Here is a 12,988-nt window from a genome sequence, read left to right on the forward strand (position 1 = left end):
GGCTCGGCCACAGGGCAATGGTATTGAATAAACCACATTTTTTGCATACCCCACATACGGACTCCGGTGTCTAACACGGCAGTCATTGTTTGCAACATTGGTGGAATTCACCTGCCTGCACAACTTCAAAAAAGTTTCTCTGGTGCAGAAAACACCACACGAACCTCTGCTTTCTTGCTTATATTTTTGAACTTGTGGGCAATGACATGCATGAAAGAAATCACGGCCACTTTCTTCATCCAATCTGTGTCAGCCCCACCTTTGCTTGAAACATGCTTATTGTTGTCTCTGAGCATGCTCTCAGCCATAGACAACAGATTACTCGATTAACCGGAACCTTCCAAATGGGTCCCCTGGCTATGATTCCTGTCGATGCTCACAAGATTTTGCGAGGGTGTTACAAAAGCAAGACTTCACAATAGCCCGGCGTTTCACTAGTTTGGAGTGTGCTGAAGCAAAAGGGATTGCGGGTTTGTTCCATTGCGGTACGTAAGCCCAACACACGTGGTCACCAGAAAAGTAAATGCCTAGGTCAAGAAATCATATGAAGTTGTTTACGGCAACTTGATGCGTCAAGGTTAGTGGTTCAAGACACCCTGAAAACTCTGACAATATGCTGAGGATATCAGCGTAATGAGACAGATCTTGTGCGTTGGTCATAACAAGGTAATCATCTACATACCTGAAAATGCCTGCCACATTCGACCTCCTACATCTGCATTCAAGTTCACGGTCTCGTTCCGCTAGAAAAATATCACTTGGCACAGGGGCAACACACGAGCCTACGCTGTGGGGACGCCTTCGTCCCCTGCGTTCACTTTCCCGCATTGCACACCCCACTGTTGTTAGCTGATCCTCCGAAACGCGCTCTTCTGTTTTGGTTACTTTAACTAACAGGGGAGGGCGCTCGCGTCGTAGCGACACTAGGGTGCCTCGATGCGCGCGCCCTCTTGGAGGGTGGTGCCATTCTTTGAAGGGGCGAACGCCGCCTCCGGAGCGGCAGCGGCCATTTCGCTCCCCACGCGTCGCCGCGGCTGCTTGGGAGAGGCACGTGCGCGGCGTTTTCTGGGACAAAATGCCCGGGTGTTGCGTGCCCCAGTGCACGAACCACTCACGAAATGAGTGGAAGATGTACCGGTTCCCTAAAGAACCGAAAAGACGGCTTCTCTGGCTCGTAAAAATCAAGCGCGACAAGTGGCAACCCACGGACCGCTCGTGTGTATGCAGCGTAAGTTATGCTTCTGTATTCGTAGTTATTCTTTCATTTGCATGCTTTATACCGTAGCGTTTGTCAGTCTTGTATCCTAGATATCTGGCGCATATGCTTGCGTGTTTAACTCGTTTATTTCTGGGCAACACGACATGCTTAGTTCTTATAATCTCTTGTTGTACATGTAGTACTGCGAGCGCGTAAAGATGTGCGCTCTTTGCTACCGGATCCTTGTGCAATTTCTTTTTTGTGCGCAGTGGAACGTAAGGGGAGCTCTAAGTTACCTTTTATGCTATGACATACAGAGCGCTTTGAGGAATTTTCTCGGCGTTGTATTCTTGTGCCGCTGTCCAACTCAGACGGTGTGCGTGCGTGCGCGCGCCCGTTTGTGTGTGTGTGTGTGTGTGAGAGAGAAAAAGAAATGAGGCGTATGACCAAGCAAGACGCATGTGTGGCCATGACAATCATGTCAGGACTCGTTATGACTAGTTTACTAACGGCTAATTGGTAGTTACTGCATGTATAAAGGCACGCTTAACTTGGTGATCGATATGTGTTTTGTGATCACGCTTGTCTAGACATTCGCTTTTCTTTCCCCATTCGATGACCGGTGAATTATCTGAACATCTGACTGGAGATGAGTGACGAGGATTTCATGACTACGGAGCCCTTTAACAACGGAAATTTCTTAATGGTGATCACAGGATCAGACGAAAGAGAAAGCTGTTTCATTGAAGCTCCACAAAATTTGTGGACAGCATGATCGAAAGCGGGAAGTCGTGAAAAATCCAGGATTGACTTACAGCATTGCCTTCTTGCGCGCACATATATGAGTGCAACGTTTTATTTTTAAAGGAATTTCTTAGCTCACTGCCCATGTTCCACCTAGCAGCAAAGGCAAGAACCTTTAGTATCTTAACATGGGAAGCACACATCTCTTCAGTGTCCAATAATTTCCTCGCACTCTCCCCGTTTTTTTTTTTTTTTTTCAGAAAGAAGTCGACGGTCTTTTGCCTCTTTCTTAGTATATCTTAACAAGCACCTGAATTTCACTTATAACTGTTTGGGCATATCCCTGTTTGTGTTACTTATTTTTAGCTGTTTAGAATGTTAGTGTGAAGCCCTCTCAATTTAAACATTAATAAGTTTGTCTGATCATTGCATGTTTCTGTGTTACAGGCACATTTTGAAGAAAGCGCCTTTGAGCAGAATAGGGCTGACGGGTGGAAAAAATTGAAGCCCAATGCTGTTCCAACGCTTTTTTCCTTCAGAGGTATAATAAGCCACATATTTCTACATTAACGAAAGTTTGCAACGCTTCTTTCCTAATCCTATTGCTTCTTTCATTCTTAGCCTGATTGTTCTAACTTAGTACTGTAATGACCGGCCATTTGTAGACTCACGTGGAGCGATTATTTTTTTTTTTCATCATACTGCAGACCCAGTGAAGGGTCCTAGCAAGAGGGGTAACAATTTCAGAACAAAACACAAAAGCATAAAGTGCAAAAACACGAACATAAAATTCACACAAATGTTTCTTCAGAGAATTAGGCGGCTCACATTACAGTAAGACTCTTCATACCTCCGGTCAATAGAATAGCTCGTTTTCATTTTTTACAGGGAGGTAAATCAGCCGCGCCTTCCGCCCAGAAGCATGATGCTGACAATTTTGCATTTTATTTAATTTTATGTCTAAACGTAGCAAGACTTGGAGCATGCTCGTTCGTAATGATAAAATAATGCACCATCTGATTTGCAGCATGTGTGGCCTCTCTTTTTTCAGCGATGCCTAAGCACAGGAAGCCGCCAAAGGAAAGGTTACAAGGGGTGCCTGCGGCAGCAGAGCAAAGGGGCACTCTGCAGCATCAACAGAGTGCTTCTGATACCACATCAACAGAAATTCAGGACCAATACGTCAACGACATGGCTGATATGCCACACACGGCAAATCAAGAACTGCAGCCATTGCCCAGTGACGACAGGGAGACGGCTCAAAGTCAGATGAACAACTCACCTCGCCCAAGTTCCATTCCAGAAACTTCAATACCCGCCACAGATGATTCCCTGCAAGTTGCCTGCGCACTTCGTGCAACCCGTGCAGAGAAGTGCAGTAACAGCTCATGTGCTACACTTAATAAACAGCTAGAGGACATGAAGAAAAAATACGCGAAACTTAGCGAAGTTCACAGCAAAACAAGTGCTACAAATAAGTCAATTAAAAGGAAGCTTCAAAAAATGGAAAAGGCCAGCGAAATGTTACGAAAAAAACTGAAGTTCCTAAATCAAGACCAAATGCGAGCCCTGTCTCGGAACAGCAACAAAGGTTCCACCTGGTCGTCCAAAACAATTAAACAAGCCCTTCAGATCAAATTTGCGAGTGGAACTTCAGGCTACGAAACCCTAAGAAGACTTGGGTACCCACTGCCTTCTAATAGGACTCTTGTCCGTCGTCTTCAGGGACTCAAGTTCCTACCAGGAATCTTAACTGAAGTGATTGACGTTCTCAGAGTAAAAGCAGAGGGCATGGAAGATATTGAAAAAGATTGTGTGCTTTATCTCGATGAAATGGAAATTGCACAAGGGTATGACCTCGATCGTGCTGAAGACATTGTGTTTGGAGGGAAAACATTTCCAGCAGTTCCAGATGAACCTGCATGTCATTGCTTAGTGTTTATGGTCGGAGGATTGAACACAAGGTGGAAGCAGGTAATCGCATACCATTTTACAGGAAGCTCTGTCGACGGGGGTCTGCTTAAGAGTTTTGTTCTGGAAATCGTGCAGCTTTGCGCTGACATTTCTCTTAGAGTGCTTGTGGTAACCTCTGATATGGGAGCGTCCAACAGAGCTATGTGGCGCGAGTTAGGTTTTTCTAGCCATAGGAATTCTAACACTGTGTGCTCAATCCCTCATCCGATGCTTCAGGGAAAGGAACTCTTTTTCACTGCGGACGCGGCTCACGTGATAAAAAATATCCGAGGTCAGCTTTTAAACTCTATTGACTTTACGCTGAGCGATGCAACTGTCTGCCAACATAGCTTACCCTCAAACAAAGTCAAGCTGGAGCACGTGCGCGCTGTCGTAGAATACGACTCTAGCAAAGAGCTGAAAATTGCACCCAAACTTTCTGAAGCTCGTGTCAGCAAAGGCCACTTCACAAAAATGAAGGTCGGCATAGCAGTTCAGTTCTTCAAGGAATCCCCAGCCGCCATTCGTTGCCTAATAAGAGAGGAAGTGCTGGAACCAGAAGCTGAAACCACAGCATGGTTCCTGGAGCTCATCGCAAAATGGTACAAACTGATGTCCTCACGACATCCGTCAGTTGCACTTAGTTGGCAAGATATGGCAAAGTACCATGAAGCCTTGCACATGTTGCGCCTGGCAGTGGACACAATTCAAGGCATGCAGATGGGCAGCACATCCCAGTGGAAGCCCTCACAGGCAGGTCTCATGATTGCAACAAAAGTTGTCCTTCGTTTGCAAGATATTGTGCTTAAAATGGATGGCTACAAATTCTTTCTCACCGGGAGACTGCTACAGGACTGCCTGGAGAATCTTTTTTTCTGTTGTGCGTCACAGGAAACCCGTTCCAAACGCGTATGACATGAAATGTGCTTTGAAACTTGTATGCGTCAGTCAGTTTTTGCACACACCAGCAACCTCAAGCTATGAAACGGATGATTCTGAGTACCTGCTTGATATGATTTCACAAGGAAAAAAAGAGTACGTTGGAGATGTTGAAGAGGAAATTGACGATGGGGAAATTCTGTTCATTGAAGCACTGACTTCAATTGAGTGCAGTATTTTGCATCATATTGGCGGATTTGTTGTGAAAGGAATTTTGAAGAAAACGAACTGCGAGCAGTGCAAGGCTGCAATGCTTGGCTCGACGAACCATGAGCATGCATATTTAACTGCACTGAAAGAGTACGTCCAAGATGGTGAGAACTTGTGTTATCCGAGTGGTGCGGTTATGAGCCTTCTTCAATCCTGCGAAGAGCACTTTAAAGGAATCACGTCCTGGACAGACAATCTGTTCACCCTTAAGTCCCCTCTAAAGGCTGTCACAGAATATTTAAACAAGAACACACGATTCACTATGGAGGCCTGTCAGCAACACAAGGATTCTCTGGCAAACATACTGATATCAAGTTATGCAAGAGTACGGCTACGCATTCACCTGCGTCAGCTCAAAGCTGCGAGAGTCAATGGGCATGGAAGCAAGACATGCGCTGCAGTTAATTTGCAGTGAGTTGTAGCGCTTGTTTTTGACATTTTAAGGTTTCCGACCAAATAAACAAGCTATCACATTGGAAATCGCTAATTATCGGATGCAGTTTCTTTTTTCATTGTTCAGAAACCGTGTGGCTGCTTTATTTTAGCGGCATCGATATCTGATTTATAGTAGTGAGCAGTTTACATTATATTGCTGCATAAGATATGCTAAACAGGGCTTATAGTCCGTGACTGCGTGAGTCAAAATTTAATGCTATAGAAACCATATGTGTGAAGCACTAAGTAATCTGGCATGTATTAAAAAGTTTGTTTATCTCCATCTGCATATCGAAAGTAACGCGAAAGAAAGGAAAACGAAATTCAGAATAGCTATGGGAATGCTTTTCTGAGCATAAAATAGCCGTAAAGTACTATATTGTGTAATGTAAAATGAAAGAACATGCCTATATGTATACTCAAGCTTAACACAAAAATGTTCCAGAAGTCGTTTATTTTGTAGTATTAGCGAGTAATGCTCCGCAAAAATTATAAATCACGTTTGAAACTACAAAGAAACATTAAAAGTGGCCCGGATGTGTTCGCTGGGCGGTATATGGCGCTCGGCTGCACGGGCGCGACACAGCCGCGGCGGCCGAGTTTCGATAGAGCTGAAAAACACAGTGCCTTGTACTAGGTCGATATCGGTGCATGTTAATAAAAACCTGAGGTGGACGAAATTTCCGATGTCCTCCACCACGGCTTCATAACAGCCGATGTCGCGAAATTACAAAAACCGTGAATGTGACACTGGCTGGCTCGCCGCCCTTGGCTGCGTACGGAGCGGGCATCCTAATGGCGGACGTCGTAGCAGACGACGCGGTTGTCTCCACCCTGCACGGCGGCGGCGGGAGGAGCGCGCGCATCGAGGCACCCTAAGCGACACCGGCGCCACGGATGGCGTTTGCTGCGCGCGCGCGGGGGATAGCTGGCCCTCTTCTCCCTGGGATCGGGAAGCGAGCAGACGTTTCGCTCGCAGCTTCGCTCTTCGTCGACGGGCGCCTCTTGGTCGGAACTTACTCCCGCCGAGCCCGTCCCGCTCGACCTCGGAGTTTATCCCTTTGCCCTACCGTGGGCGGACGTTCGCTCGTAGCCGTGCTGGTGAGTCGGACATCCTCGATTCCTCAGTGTATTTTGTTGCTAGCTGGCGTTATTGTTGTTATAGCAATAAATGCCTTGTTTGTGTCAGCCAGTGTGTCGTTCCTTTGTTCCCGCAGAGCAAGGCCCGCCGTGGTCGGCGTGCGCTCACGGGGTGGGGTAAGCGCGGTTTTGAACTGTGTCAGCCGCGCTTAAACGGGGAATACGTGTTTATCTCCCCCTTTTAAACCCCACAACGCATATACCGTTTTTTTGACTCACGATGTTGCCTTCTCAAACTGCAAAAGTGGATTTCAGGTATGTTGCAAGCAATTCCACAAAGTTATCCGCAGACACACCACTAGTGTTCTGAAATGAAATTACACCTTGGTCATCTATGCAATTCCTGACGCTGGTCAACAGATCGTCCCGAGGAAGAGAATAATAAAGATCTTTTATGTCAACTGAGAATGCTGGTAGGCTATAGCCTCGGGTGTTCCCTTCAGGAATTGGATCACCTAGTCTGTGCTTTTAACTTCAAAAGGGTCGTCAGTAGTGAGACAGTTCAAATCCTGCTGCAGGAACCTTGCAAGAGGCTTTTGCCAAGTCCCGTTTTCAGACATAATGACCCTTAAAGGGCAGTCCACCTCATGAGCATTAGCAGCAAAGAAAAGTTGCAAAACGACCTTTTCCGTCTTGTCCATAGATTGTACAAGCTTGTCCAAATTCATGCTACTACAAAATCATAACGCGGCACTCTTTACACACTCCAGCCATACCTCATTCCTATTTTCAAACACCGAGAGCAGCGCTCCTTTTGTTCTGGCCTTATATGCAACCTCAGAAAGCAACCACAGATCCCCGTTCCTGGTCAGTGGGAAGAAGTGCTAGTGGGTTCTCCCACAAAAAAGAGACAGTTCTCTGGAAGGGTAACCCTCAATCTTACACCGAGAGGCCACGTCCACACCCTCCGAAAGACATCTCACACTCCCAGAGTCTGGGGCAAGGCTACAGACACCTGCCCCAACCGTTCTGCTGGCTGCTCTTCTCCTTGGCTCCACGGCGAACTTAGGTCCACAGCTGAGCACCTCATGCACAAATGATGGACGTCACCGACGGTGTGGACAGTGTTACCAAGGACTGCTACCTTCGGTGGAAGCATTCGACGAAGCGAAGGCACAAATTGAAGCCACAGAAACTCCGTTGTCCTGTCAATTTCGTAGGAAAGTTCCTGTCAACGGACCGCAGCCCCAGCGGGGCTCCCGTTTGAGCATGCCCATAGCCGAAGGCAGTCTTTGTAGAGACAGGCTTGTCGTTGCCAATCTGTGGGGAAGAGTCTATTACTGCAGCTAATTAATTGTACATGCTGCACGCAGCAATAAAGCTTTGTTGAAGTCAGCGCTTTGTGGTGTTTCCCTACTTGTCCGTGTTTGTCTTTGTGGTGCGTAACTGTAAGTTAATTGTTGCTCAGAAAACAGCCGCTAGCAAGGTATACTATAGCGGCCGCCGTTGATCACACAGGGTTTTTAGGGTCTCGATGTTGGAGCCAAGCTTTCAGGTGATAACCAGTACAGTAGCATCCATGCTAAGCCCAAATAGCAATCCCCAGAAAGCCCATATACCGACTGAATGTTAATCTGTTGGCTGGAAAACAGCTGCTGCAAACAGGGCTAGAGCAGCCATACATGCCCCCTCTCCGACAGCTGCACCACTATTCTTTGTATGAACACCGAGGACTACAACGCTTCACAGCTGACTACTGGCATAGCTCGTGGGACACGTGTTTTTGCTCTGCCGAAGCCACGGAGTGTGTGAGTCTGCGTCAGGGTCAGAAGTAGGTAGCACTACTACAGTGGGCGCACTCCTGTACAGCATCATGAAAAAGGGATGCAACGATGTGAACAATTCCACCCTTCAGCCGCCAGCTATCGCTGAACTTCGCACTTACGAAGCAAGTGTACATGTTTTCGAGCAGTGGTTCCCAAAGTTTCATTTCATTTTATTTCCTTAAAGGCGCCATGCCTGGGGTATTACATAAGCGGTGGTAACTAATAAAGAAACGTTCTTACTAATGTCATACTAATTACCATCAAGCCGTGGCTGAATTACAAACTGACACTGTAAATGTTATCAGTTGGTACCGTAACTTAATTTCTATTAACCAAAATAAAACCAAATTAGTCTGTTTTCATGATCCGCTGAAATCTGTTTCCGTCATCACTCCAGTGTTTCTTCATTTTCCTCTGTGTAACAATTTCTCTTGCTCTCCTATTCCATACCTCTCAAGTGTCAATTATCTCGGTGTCCATTTCGATTCTAACATGTCCTGGAACACTCATTTGGCTAATGTTTGTGAAAGGCTGCGCAAAATAGCCTGCCTGCTATATTCTATTAAAGCACTATGCCCAATTTACATAAGGAAAACAATAGCACATGCATTGGCGTACAGTGTGCTGCGATATGGAATTTGTTCTTTTTATTTCTGTTCAGTGTTTTGGCGCAACAAAGTGAATTCTTTACTAAAATCTATAATTCGGGCTGTGATGTATGGTGTGCACATTACTAATAATTCCAATCTTTTTTCATGCTTGCACATGCCTTCGTTCAGGCTATTATTCAAAGAGACTGTGATCCTTATGTATATATGGAACAATGAGTTCTGCCTCCCGTATGTCCCCGTCAGAGCATTGCGTCCACGCGACCGCTTTACCTTGCACAGAGTACGGACAAGCTATGGTAAACGTGTCCGTGCCTTTTACGTACCCGATGTGTTGAACGACCTGTCAGATAATGTTTTATCTTTCAGCACTCGGAAAGAAGTGAAATCTGCTATCTTTGATTTGTATGTTTAATTTTGTTTCTTTTTTTTTTTTCTTCCTTTTTTTTTCTCCCCGTCCTTTCTCACTGCCTTTTCTTAGTTTCATTCTTTGTGCAGTATTGATTGACTGTGCCGTTCTCTGGCTTGCTCCATTCTGCCGAGCACTGCCCCACAAGCCCATCGTTGGCTTGGGCAGGCTCGTATGTGTACTATGTAATTTTTTCAAATAAACAATTATTATTATTATTATTATTACAACTGTACACAGTTTGTTAAATTTTCTTTGAACATGGATGAGCAGGTGATCTTGAAAGGCCGCTCCAGTCTGCAGCTGCAATCTGCACTTCAGGCACTGGCTCAGAAGTGCTAGTGCACCACAGAGTATGCAGAAAACTGCTCCCAGTGGAAAAAAACTTTTTTTAATAAACTCGGCGTAACAAAGCACGCATAGATGTGGGGGGTAGCACAAATTAGAAGATCACGTGACAGAAGTGGGACTGGTGAAATGAGGTAGTTCTTGACTGTCCAGTAAATTGAAGTGCACACACTTGCACAACAGCACATACTTTGCGTACCATCCCTGAGGTGGCATTGTCTGCTACACAGTGATGCAAAATAGCATCTCAAGGGCTGAATACAGAAAGATGAGACCGGTTTATTTCAATCATTTTGGCAGTCATTGTGATGGAATCGCCTCGTGTCTTTACATCCAATGAGTCAATGCAGCAGCTGCACGACCGACAACCAAGCAAAAGCAAATCGTTGCATCTCTTTCAAACCCGCCAGCCTGTCACCATCCTGTGCACACTCAAGGCTTCAACTACTATTGTTCATAACTTTCTTAACACAAAACAAATCACAATACTTTCAAATCAAAAGTAATAAAACATCAAGACACTGCCATAGCAAGTTAATTGGACAACCGGTTATGGAGCAGGTTGAGAGTTTCAGAATTTCCTAGCACTAGAATAGCTAGAATAAGGCTCGCATCCTCATTTATCATTACATGCCGTTTTATGCCCCGAGGCAATCAACATCGCATTTAAAAAAAGAAATACTCTATAATGTCAAATAACCAATCGAACAGTAAAGCATTCGATATTTGATTCACGATCTGAATATTTCGCATTCAAAATAAAGTACCATATTTACTCGCATATAGGTCGACCTTTCTTTTTCAGAAATGTTGCCCATAATTAGTTATCGACCTATAATCGTGACCAAAGAACCTCGGCCTATATTCGTGAACAAAGAGAGCAAAAGTAGCGAGCTAATGGTGCTCTGTTGTCACGCCCGCCATTTCAAGCAGCGCCGGCTACACTGGTACTATACTTTGCATGGTTGCAGTAAATACACATAAAAAATAAAGGAAAAATTAGTGTTCGCAAGTCTAATAAAAACGTTTGCAACTACCGCATAAACACATGTAAGGGCCCGCACCCGTGTATGGGCCGCTCCCCGTTTTCCCGAAGGAAATGTTTAAAAAATAAATCCTTGTAAGTGGCCGACACGAACTTTCCATGACCCAGGCGGGAATACCCTTCTAAATGCACACGCCGTGTCCTCTGCGATCAGCTCCGGCTGCGACAAGCAGTGCGCTTGATTGCGGAGGCCACGTAGGCACGCAGGAGCTTCCAAGTGCCGTCCATGGATGGCGCCCGAAGTCGCAGTCTTCATCGTCATCATTCGGGAATTGCTGTGTGCACCCGCAATGCTCTTTCGCTCATTTCTGTGGCGTTATCGTGGTAGGCAGCTTGGGAAGCAGTATATTTTGGCATTTGAATAGGTACCAAAGCCAGTGTATTATAGTTTATAGAGGGGTTGTGATCAAAACAAAAGCTCCGGCAGACATGTCGAAGCCATAGCGCGCATTACATATATATTAAAAATGAAAAATTTCCGGCAGTTAATATCTAGCAAAAGTGCTAGTTCAATGGGTCGACTTATGAGGGTCAACTTATATTCGAATAATTTTTTTTTTATTTCTTGGCGAGCCCAATGTATAGGGGTCGACCTATATTCGTGGTCGACCTATATGAGAGTAGATATGGTATTCGTCTCAATCGAATGATGTTTCTGGAATGCTTGTTTTGGGTGCTTTTGGCTTAACATACCATCTTGACCAAAAGTAACCAGGTGAGCCTCGATGCTGCAACGACTTGCTAGTCTAGAGTCAGTGCCCGTCCTGTCGCGAGTTTCCTTCTGCGCACGTTTTTTTTTTTTCGCTGTGTCTTCCACTAATTAGCAATGCGCCAACTAGGACGTACAAAAGTCCTGATTCAAGCTAACTATCCTATACCAGGGCTCTTTCGTACATCGACGAACTAAGCACGACTCAGCCATAACTCTGGCTAACCTCGTTGCCAGAACGACCTGCCAGTCCTGAGTCAGTGCTCATCCTGTCGCGTGTTCCTCTTGCCCATGTTTTCTTTGCACTGTGTTTCCACCAATCAGCTTGGTGCTTTGCTTCTCTGTGAGCAAGCTCTGTAAGCAGAGCACTTGTTCTCCCCTTTGAACACTCCAATATATCGTGCGAGTGTGTTTTTGCAGGCTAGTTGGTGCCTAAGCATTCTGGGTTTTTTTGCGCAAAGGACACGACACAAAAGAAACGAGGTAGACAGGACAAGTGCTTATCCTGTCTACCTCATTTCTTTTGTGTCGTGTCTTTTGCGCAAAAAAACCCAGAATCCTCCGATATATGTCAGTGGAAAGAAACCATGCAACCTGGTTAGTTTTGGAAGGGACTCTCCTCGCAAACTTCTTAATCGGACACCTGATGCGGGGTGGCTCTGGAGTCAGCCAACGCAGTGGCAATTAAAACTAGCAGGTGGAGGAAAGCGGTGATGCAAAACGCAACTTCCATGTCTTGCACTAGCATACAGCCTCGCTGACTATACATGTGAATTACCGTGCTGCCAACGATCCTGCACTTCCCGATCCTGGCTCAGCTCTGAAGATTACCAGAAAAACCATAAGTTCACTCTCATCTTAGGCACTGTTCGCGAGGAAAAGAGACTGCCAGTACGATGTCACGCAGTTCGAATTTTCGCCGGTGAAATTGATTTCTGTACAACTGGCAATTCAATATTTCAACACGTAGGGCTCACAGAGGGTACGGGCACTGGCCTTCCTCAGGGCCTGCAATCAAGTCGGCTCTGCCTGTGGGTCCCTCAATTGGGGACCGCTATGTGTTCAAAATGTTTACACTGCTTCAATGAGCACGAAAAAGTTATGGTCTTGTGTGCACAAAACATACGATTCAGTCTCCAGCCACTCCTCTTTTGTATCAGAAATACTCACTTCCAACTAAAAATACTCACTATTCGCACAAGCCTAACTGACAAAGTCTACCTGATCTTGGACAGGTTCATACCAGGGTGCATAAGTAAATTGCATAAAATATGCTCTGGTTCACTGCTGCACAGCAATAAATGGGATTTACCCTGCTGCTCTACTGAAGTAATTTAATTTACAGTTTTATGTCCTCTTTCATGTACTTCTCTCTGCAGATTTTATGTCTTAGGAGACTGCACTCCCAGTTGTACTGTCATGCACACTTCTGCCTGCTCATTATTCTCCCGGGTACTATTCTTGAACTGTGCCTCTTCCAGTCT

General features: G+C 45.5%; 1 pseudogene; it reads left to right on the top strand.

Annotated features, from left to right (window-relative positions):
- Positions 1-960: 960 nt before the first annotated feature.
- LOC149345835 (uncharacterized) lies at positions 961-5,482 on the top strand (annotated as a pseudogene).
- Positions 5,483-12,988: the final 7,506 nt, after the last annotated feature.

The sequence above is a fragment of the Amblyomma mixtum genome, chromosome 4, assembly GCF_055824585.1.
Source record: "Amblyomma mixtum isolate Tamu chromosome 4, ASM5582458v1, whole genome shotgun sequence".
Lineage (NCBI taxonomy): Eukaryota > Metazoa > Arthropoda > Arachnida > Ixodida > Ixodidae > Amblyomma > Amblyomma mixtum.